The sequence below is a fragment of the Cynoglossus semilaevis genome, chromosome W, assembly GCF_000523025.1.
Source record: "Cynoglossus semilaevis isolate Cse_v1.0 chromosome W, Cse_v1.0, whole genome shotgun sequence".
In the NCBI taxonomy this organism is placed as follows: Eukaryota; Metazoa; Chordata; class Actinopteri; order Pleuronectiformes; family Cynoglossidae; genus Cynoglossus; species Cynoglossus semilaevis.
In genome coordinates, this window is record NC_024327.1 from 14,421,150 (window position 1) to 14,429,958 (window position 8,809).

The 8,809-nt window shown below is 45.3% G+C and overlaps 1 pseudogene; it reads right to left on the minus strand.

The window, feature by feature from the left end:
- Positions 1–4,353: 4,353 nt before the first annotated feature.
- LOC103397250 (uncharacterized) lies at positions 4,354–6,524 on the minus strand (annotated as a pseudogene).
- Positions 6,525–8,809: the final 2,285 nt, after the last annotated feature.

The window sequence follows — 8,809 nt, forward strand, 5'->3', positions numbered from 1 at the left end:
TTGAGTTGAGTTGCTATTATTTTCTCGAGGATTTTAGAGATGAAAGGCAGGTTGGAGATTGGACGTAGGTTATTAAAATTGGTGGAGTCAGCGCCAGGTTTTTTCAGAATTGGGGTTATTGCAGCAATTTTGAAAGAGGTAGGAACAGTCCCAGTGGTAACAGAAGAGTGGATGATGGCGGAAATGAGAGGGACGAGAGAAGGGAGGCATGCTTTAACTAAATCTGTGGGGAGAGGATCCAGCTGACAGGTGGAGGGCTTAGATTTGTAGATGAGATCGGAGATTACTGAGGTGGAGGGGAGCAGAAAGGAGGAAAAGGAGTGGGTAGAAGGGGGGCGTTCAGATAGTATCGGAGGTGGGTTGTGGACTAAGATGCTTATGAATTTTCTGGATCTTTTCATCAAAAACTGCCATGAGGGAGTTACAGAATACAATTGAGTACAGATGAGATGGTAGAGAGTCTGGGGCTAGGACAATCTTCTTATACAGTGAGTATAGTGATTTGGTGTTGCCTTCATGTGAACAGATTAAACCAGTGTAGTAATTGGATTTTGTTTGGGTGATACAGTCCTTGTAGTGCAGCATGTGATTTTTATAAATGTTTTTGTGAATAGTTAGTCCAGATTTGCATTGCAGCCGTTCAAGTTGTCGGCCTTTGGCTTTCATGAGTCAGGCAAGTTCAGGCGTAAACCAGGGGGCAGAATGGGAGAAGGAAACAGACCTGTTTTTTAGCGGAGCAAGAGAGTTGAGTATGTGTTGAAGTCCAACGTTGTAGTGAGAGACCAGTTCTTCAGGGGTGGTTAGATTGTGAAAATCCATGAGGGGGTAAATACTAGAGGCAAGAGAGTCCAAGTTAATGTTCTTAATATTACGGTAGGAGATGAGACGGGGCAGCTTGGAAACAAAAAGAGGGAGACTTATATTAAATGAGAGGAGGAAATGGTGAGTTATTGGGAGTTCATCAGCTGTGTGGTTGGAAGGAGAGACACCAGAGCAGCAAATTAGATCCAAGATGTGACCATGAGTATGAGTGGGAACATTAGTAAACTGTTGGAATCCAAAGCTGTCCATGCAGGATGAGAAGTCTTTGGTAAGAGGGTTATTAATATTATCCATGTGGATGTTGAAATCTCCCAGTACTATATTGTTTGGTGAGAGGGTAGACAAATAAGTAAGCAGAGCAGCAAAGTCGTTTAAAAACTGGTTAGTTGGGTTTAGGGTTGTATCATTAGTTGTAATGATGGTAGGAGTACGACCAGACAGTTGACACACGATGGATTCAAAGGAGGAGAAGGTTGGAACAGACACCGCCGAGACTTTCCATTTCTCGCGGTGGATTATCGCGAGACCTCCTCCTCGGCTGGATTCGCGGGGTTGACAGATGTAAACAAACCCCGTAGGAGTGGATTTGTTTAGTTGAGAGAAGTCGTTGGGCTGTTGCCATGGCTCGGTTAAAAAGAGAAAGTCGGTGAGGATATCCTGGATAAGATGTCTTTTGCTCGTGAGTGAGCGGATGTTGAGCAGACCAAAGTTGACGGTGGTGTTGTCACATCTGGGAGGAGTGTTAGCCGACCGGGCTAGGTAGGCTAGCACACTGTGGTCAACGACCCGGCCAGAGGTGGACCAGATGGACTATTGTTTTCGAGGTGTCTTTATGGATGTTCCCACGGTGGATATACAGTATCTCCGGCGGGGCAGGAAAGTAATGTCCAGGAGGAGAGGTGATGCAGCCGAAGTGGAGTATTGGAGCAGGCCCATCGCAGGTTGGTGAAGGAAATGACAGCAAAGTCCAGAGAAGAACGGACTCGAAGTGTATCCTGCCAGTTAACACTGTGGTGACAAACTCTGCGAGGACTCAGTCGAAATGGACACAGGAGCGGTGACAGTTGTGGATCAATAAGCTGCTAAAGCAGCAAGTCGCGCTAGCGTTCACTCCGCCCACTGGAATCCAAATATTTTTGATGTTTTATATATTGTACATACTGTATGTATATATGTTTCAATAAAGATTGTTTTTTATGATTGATCTGTGTTGTATTTAGTTAGGAGTGAATAAATGAACGAATGAATAAACAAATGGTCCTTGCCATTGATTACTTCATTTTATTGATCAAAATGACTTAACATACAAAGTTCACCTTATCGTCTATTTGCCTCATTGTTCTTTGTGCATGTGTCGAACCGTGCCACCGCTCGCTAACAAAAATCCTATTACGCTTGAAGAAACTAATGGGCAGGATTTTTTGCGATGAACTTTTTGCTGTAAGTTTAACGTAACTCGTTCTTTTTTATGTTTAAGTTAAGATCGTGTAGTTCGCAGACGTCGAAATGAGATGAAACAATAATCGGGTTCATCTTATGGCCTATGACCAGCTCCTTGGTCTTGAAAGTGTTGAGCTGCAGGTGGTTGGATTTGCTCCATACAACAAAGTTCCTCACGAGGCACATGTAGTCCTCCTCATTGTTGTCCTTAATACACCCCACAATGGCTGTGTCATCTGCAAACTTCTAGATGTGACACAGTTCGAAGTTGTACCAGAAGTCAGAGGTGTATAGGGTGAAGAGGAGAGGGGACAGCACCGTCCCCTGTGGGGCTCCGATGTTGCTGACCACAGTGTCAGATTTGACGTTATTCAGCCTGACATACTGTGGTTTGTCCGTAAGGTAGCTGGAAATCCAGGACAATCCAAGACAGGGGTCCACTTGCATCAGTTCATCCTGGAGTGCAAGTGGCTGGATGGTGTTGAAGGCGCTAGAAAAATCCAAGAAGAGGATTCTCACAGCGCCGCTCCCCCTGTCTAGATTTGAGTGGGCTCAGTGGAGGAGGGAGAGGGTGGCATCCTCGATCTCCGCACTGTAGGCAAACTGTAGGTTGTCTTGGGCATGTTGCACCTCCGGCCTGAGGAGGTTGAGGAAGAGTCTTCATCAGGTGTGATGTGAGTGCCACGGGTCGGAAGTCGTTCAGCTCGCTGGGCCGGTTCTTTTTGGGAACTGGAACGATGCAGGACATTTTCCAGATGGTTGGCACTCTCCCTAGTCGAAGACTCAGGTTGTAGATTCGTTGAAGCGGCTCCCCGAGTTCAGCAGTGCAGGACTTCAGCCGTGGACACACCTTGTCTGGGCCTGCTGCCTTCCGGGTCAGTTCTCTCCTCACTTGGTCGGCTATGATGGGGGGGTGAGAGGGGATGTGGTGAAGGGGGGAGGGGAGGAGGAGAGGTGGAAGATGAGGGGGAGGGGAAAGGGGTGGGGGGGGGGTGGGGGTGGGAGAAGGGACGGGAGCGAGGAGGAGAAGAGGAGAGGAGAAAGGGGGGTTGGGGTGGGTGTTGTGGGATGGGAGTAGAGGAGTTGCAGGTGGGCAGGTTGGAGGTGGTGTTTTTACTACCAGCAGAGTGGAAGGAGGGAGGTGTGATGTGGTGGAGCTTGGGTGGTAGGCCACTGAGAGAGGGAGCGGAGGAGGCTGCGATGAGGGTGTGGGTGGAGGGGGGATGGAGTGTTTGAACTGATTAAAGAAGTTGTTCAAACTATTTGCCTTCTCCACTTCCCCCTCCTCTGGGCTGGTCTTAGCTTTATGGCCTGTGATGGTTCTCACACCATCCCAGACCTCCCTCATGTTGTTCTCTTTCAGCTTCTGCTCCTCCCACTTTCCTCCTGTAGGTGTCATTAGCATCCTTCAGGCAGCGTTTCACCTCCCTCTGTGCTGCTCTCATCTCCTCCCTGTTGTTCCTCCTGAAGGCTTCCTTCTTGCTTTTGAGGACAGCTTTGACTTCCTGTGTTACCCATGGTTTGTTATTAGGGTAACACCGTACAGTCTTTGCAGGGGCAACCACATCCAAGCAAAAAATAAGATAATCCATCAGGCAGTAAGTAGCTCCCTCGATGTCCTCATCATCTGGACTCAGTAGTACATCCCAGTCTGTGGTGTCAAGGTGATGAAAGTCAGCCAGTGTAGAGTCCAGAGTGATGTGATTAAAGTCACCAGAAATCAGGATGAAAGCACCAGGGTGTTGTGTCCAAGGACCTGCTGTGACGGTGTGAATTTTCTCACAGGAAGTGGCTGCAACAGCTCTCGGAGAGATGTAAACACAGGGAGATCATGTGACTAAACTCCCTAGGCAGATAGTATGGCCGGAGGATAACGGCTAATAGCTCCAAGTCCGGGACAATTTCAAAAGCAGTTTTAAAAGTAGGCAACTGGACTCACCTCAAGTAAATTGAAGACGTTTTGCCTCTTATCCAATAGGCTTCATCAGTTCTACTATCCTGGTGGGGACTTTCCAGGTATTTATCTATCCACACCAAAAGAGGGGTGTGGTGTCAAAAGAAAGTGGCCCAGGGCTCAAAACAATATGACCTTTAAATGGTCATGTGAGTCGTTGGCCCCATGGTGGATTGTTCCCCCTCCCTGTCCTCTGGGTGGGGGTCGTTGGTGTTACCTGAATGGAAATGTGAGTTGCGTCTGTACTTACTGGGGAGAGAACTAAGGACGGCATTGTATGTTGGTGACAAATGGTGTCTGAGGCCCCCTCCTCTGTTAAAAGATGGTCTTTCCAGTTTGACATGGATGGCTTCCTTCACCCTTCTCTCAAACCATCTGTCCTCTCTGGCTAGAATGCGCACCTTTTGATCATCAAAGGAGTGGCCCTTCTCTTTCAGGTGGAGGTGGACTGCTGAGTCCTGGCCTGAGTCTGTGGCCCCCCTGTGTTGCGCCATACGTTTGTGTAATGGCTGGTTTGTTTCCCCAATGTACAGGTGAGAGCATTCCTCATTGCATTACACTGCATATACCACATTGCTCTGTCTGTGACTGGCAATCTTTAGGGTGGACAAGTTTCTGCCTCAGGGTGTTGGTGGGTTTGAAATGCACCGAGATCTGATGGGTGTTGAAGATCCTCCTGAGTTTCTCTGAAACACCTGCCACATATGGGATGACAATGTTATTTCTCTTTTGGGCTTCATCATCTTTTATCTCCTTCCTGGGCTTGTAGGCCATTTTAGCAAACGCCCAGTTTTGGATAGCCACAGTTCTGGAGTGCTGTGTTTATGTGTTTTTGTTCCCTTCTTTTCCCTTCTGATTCTGAGGGAATGTTTTGGGCTCTGTGCTGAAGGGTCCGTATCACCCCCAATTTGTGTTCAAGTGGATGATGTGAATCAAACAGGAGGTACTGATCGGGTAGGTTTCCTATATACCTCCAGGCTGAGTTTCCCATTTCTTTCAATGTGCACAACACAATCCAGGAAAGGTAAACAGTTGTCCCTGACATTCTCTCTTATGAACTGGATGTTTCTATCCACAGAGTTGAGATGGTCATTGAAACTTTGAACTTCCCCCTTCTTGATGGTGGGTATCGTCCACATACCTGAACCAATGTCTTGGTGAGTGGCCTCTGAAAGTTGTTAGAGCTCTACTCTCCATCTCTTCCATATACAGGTTAGCTACAATGGGGGATACTGGAGATCCCATGGCACAGCCATGTTTTTGCCTGTAGAAACCCTCGTTATATTGGAAATAGGTGGTGTTCAGACATAGGTCAAGAAGGTCACACAACTGTTCAGGGGAGAGGTTGGTCCTTTCCGTCAGATTCTCATCAAGCAGCAGTTTTCTCTTTACTGCTTGTACTGCATCTCCAGTGGGGAAGTGAAAAATGACGTGACATCATAAGACACCATAGTTTCTTCAGCCTCAAGTTTGATCTCACTGATTTTGGTGGTGAAGTCCATTGAGTTTATAATATGGTGTGGAGTGTCCCCCACCAATGGAGAGAGGATGGTAGCGAGGTGTTTAGCCAGATGCAAGGAACAGCATCCCCTGGATAAAGCTTGAAATAAAGAGCTTGGTCACTAACCCGTTCCTTCTCCAGCTTCTGTAGGCATTTGACCACTTTTGATTTGTAGATATTAGTGGGGTCTCGTCTGAGGAACTCGTAGGTTGTTGTTTCACTGAGGAGGCTGCTCACTATTGAGTGGTAGTCGGTGGTGTTGAGGATTACTGTGCATCTCCCTTTGTCTGCTGGTAAGATTGTGATGTTGGGATCTTTCTGCAGTGTGTTAAGTGCCTGTCTCTCCTGGGTGGAGATGTTGGAAGGAGGTAATTTGGCACTAGAGAGTGCTGCCGACACTTTAAGTCTAAGCTGCTCGGCCTCAGTTTCTGGCAATCTAATCAATCCGGGCAACATAAAACTTTCTTTACGGTCCCCCTCCTTTGCTCTTCCCGCATGCCTTTGTTGTCAGTAAGCCTCCGTGAAGATGAACAGGCTGCACTCCCGGTATATCCGCTGGTTGTACAGTGCGGATAGCTTGTCCATTTTATTGGAAAGAGAGTCTAGCTACCCATGATAACGGAGGGAATGGAAGGCCTCCGGTTATCCGCTATCTTCGCCTTTATTTTAGCCCTGGCTCTGCATCCTCTGTACCTCCTCTTGAACTTTGCTGGTATGTTGTGCCGTATTCCGTGCTTTGTTGTCCTCAGAGCCAGCAGCTCGTCCCTTGAATAAACGAGAGAACTGGCTCCGGTTGCAGATGTAGGATTGCAGGTATCCATAGTGATAATGCTCCGTGAAAGAAGTAAAGAAAGTACAAGTGAAAGTTGAAAGAAAAGTTAGTGCTGCAGAGTGACCAGAAGGCTGCTGCCATCAGCATCAGTGCCATCTTAATATATATATTTGCATGTACACTAAGTATACTACTTTATCTCTATGGTATGTATGTATATATTTAAGCAGAACTAGTATAATTATAAGGATGTTATGTGAATAGGTATATAAATAGTTTAAACATATGAACAGTCGAAATAGTTGCGTAATTAAATAATTAAATTAGATAAACAGTTAGCTATATAGGCAGATCCAGCAGATATATTGTGTTGTGATGGTTGGCTTCCTGGTGTGGGCGTATGCCCACTGTTCACAGCAGTTGGTGATTTGGCGCGGTGGTGAAGGCGCGCACCTGCCGGCACTTCCAATCAGGGCGGAGGGAGCATTTAAGGTCCGTCTTGCCGGAGGATCAGCGCCAGAGTGTTGTACTCAATTGGGTGGTGAGTCGAGGCTTAATTCTCTATTAATGCGGTTACCCTGTGGATGGTGCCCTTTCTATGTTTCTTGTCGCAGGAGTGGGATTCATACCCAGGGAAGGAGACACATGTGTGGGATTGTTTGGCGTCACCTCATTTGCACATGAGCACCTCTTCACCGTTCAAGTTGTCACAGAATTGATCACTGTATCTTTGTAAATAAACTGTGCTGATTTATTGAAGCTTGTGTCCAGCATTTGGACCCAACTTACCAGGATTAGGGACTCCTTAACAAGTGTATGGGGTGTCGACCAGATTTATACAACCATTATTACTAGGAGCTACTATACATATATATTCTAATATTATATAGGATAGATATTAGAAATATATTTATACACACTATATAAGTTATAAATATGCATATACTGGATATACACATACATATATACCTACATACCTACAGTGGTATGGTATGATGCCCCTTGTTATGTCCAAATAACTCAATTTTAGTTTCATCAGTCCACAGCACCTTATTCCAAAATGAAGCTAGCTTGTCCAAATGTGCTTTAGCATACCTCAAGCGACTCTTTTTGTGGCATGGGCGCAGAAAAGGCTTCTGCCTCATTACTCTCCCATACAGCATGTCCTTGTGCAAAGTGCGCTAAATAGTTGAACGATGCACAGTGACACCATCTGCAGCAAGATCATGTTGATCTTTGGAGCTGGTCTGTGGGTTGAGTTTGACTGTTCTCACCATCCTTCGCCTCTATTTTTCTTGGCCTGCCACTACAGGCCTTAACTAGAACTGTGCCTGTGGTCTTCCATTTCCTCACTATGTTCCTCACAGTGGAAACTGACAGCTGAAATCTCTGAGCTAGCTTTTTGTATCCTTCCCCTAAACCATGATGTCGAACAATCGTCGTTTTCAGGTCGTTTGACAGTTGGTTTGAGGCTCCCATGTTGCCAGTCTTCAGAGAAGATGCAAAGGGGAGAACAACTTGCAATTGGTCACCTTAAATACTCTTTCTCATGATTGGCTTTACCTGTGTATGTAGGTCAAAGGTCAATGAGCTTACCAAAATAAATTTTGTGTTCCAATAATTAGTGCTAAAGGTATTCAAATCAATAAAACAACAAGGGTGCCTAAATGTATGCACCTGTCTACTTTTGTTTAAGTAATTATTGCATACTTTCTGTAAATCCTATAAACTTCATTTCGCTTCTTAAATATCACTGTGTTTGTTTGCTATATGATATATTTAATTGAAATTGCTGTTCCGAACAACCAATGATACATAAAGGAAAATCTTGAAAATGATCAGGGGTGCCCAAACTTTTTCATACCACTGTATGCACATACTGTACATATACATATATACATATCTAAATATGCATACACCTGTACATACATACATAAGCATTTCGTGAGCATATCCATACACACAAGACATTTGCACACGTGCAGCGGCTAAGGAACCAATGAATGATCATAAACGTGCAACATTAACCTGGAAAAAACGCAAGATCAAAGGAGGGCCCCAAAAAAGAACCTTTTTGGAAGAATTTAATGAGCAAAAATTAGTATGTATGAACTCTGACCTCGTGCTTACAGTACATGGCAGATGTGGAGTGGATGTGAGGAACAGCTCTGTTCTGTGAGATAAACACTGGTGTCTAACATTTATGAGGAAAGTAGAATATTATATTGTATGGTATTTTCAAAAAGATGATCTGATTAAAACTAAATGAATGGCTTGTATTATTTCACTGCCATGAAATGTTTTGTGTGTAAGATTCAAA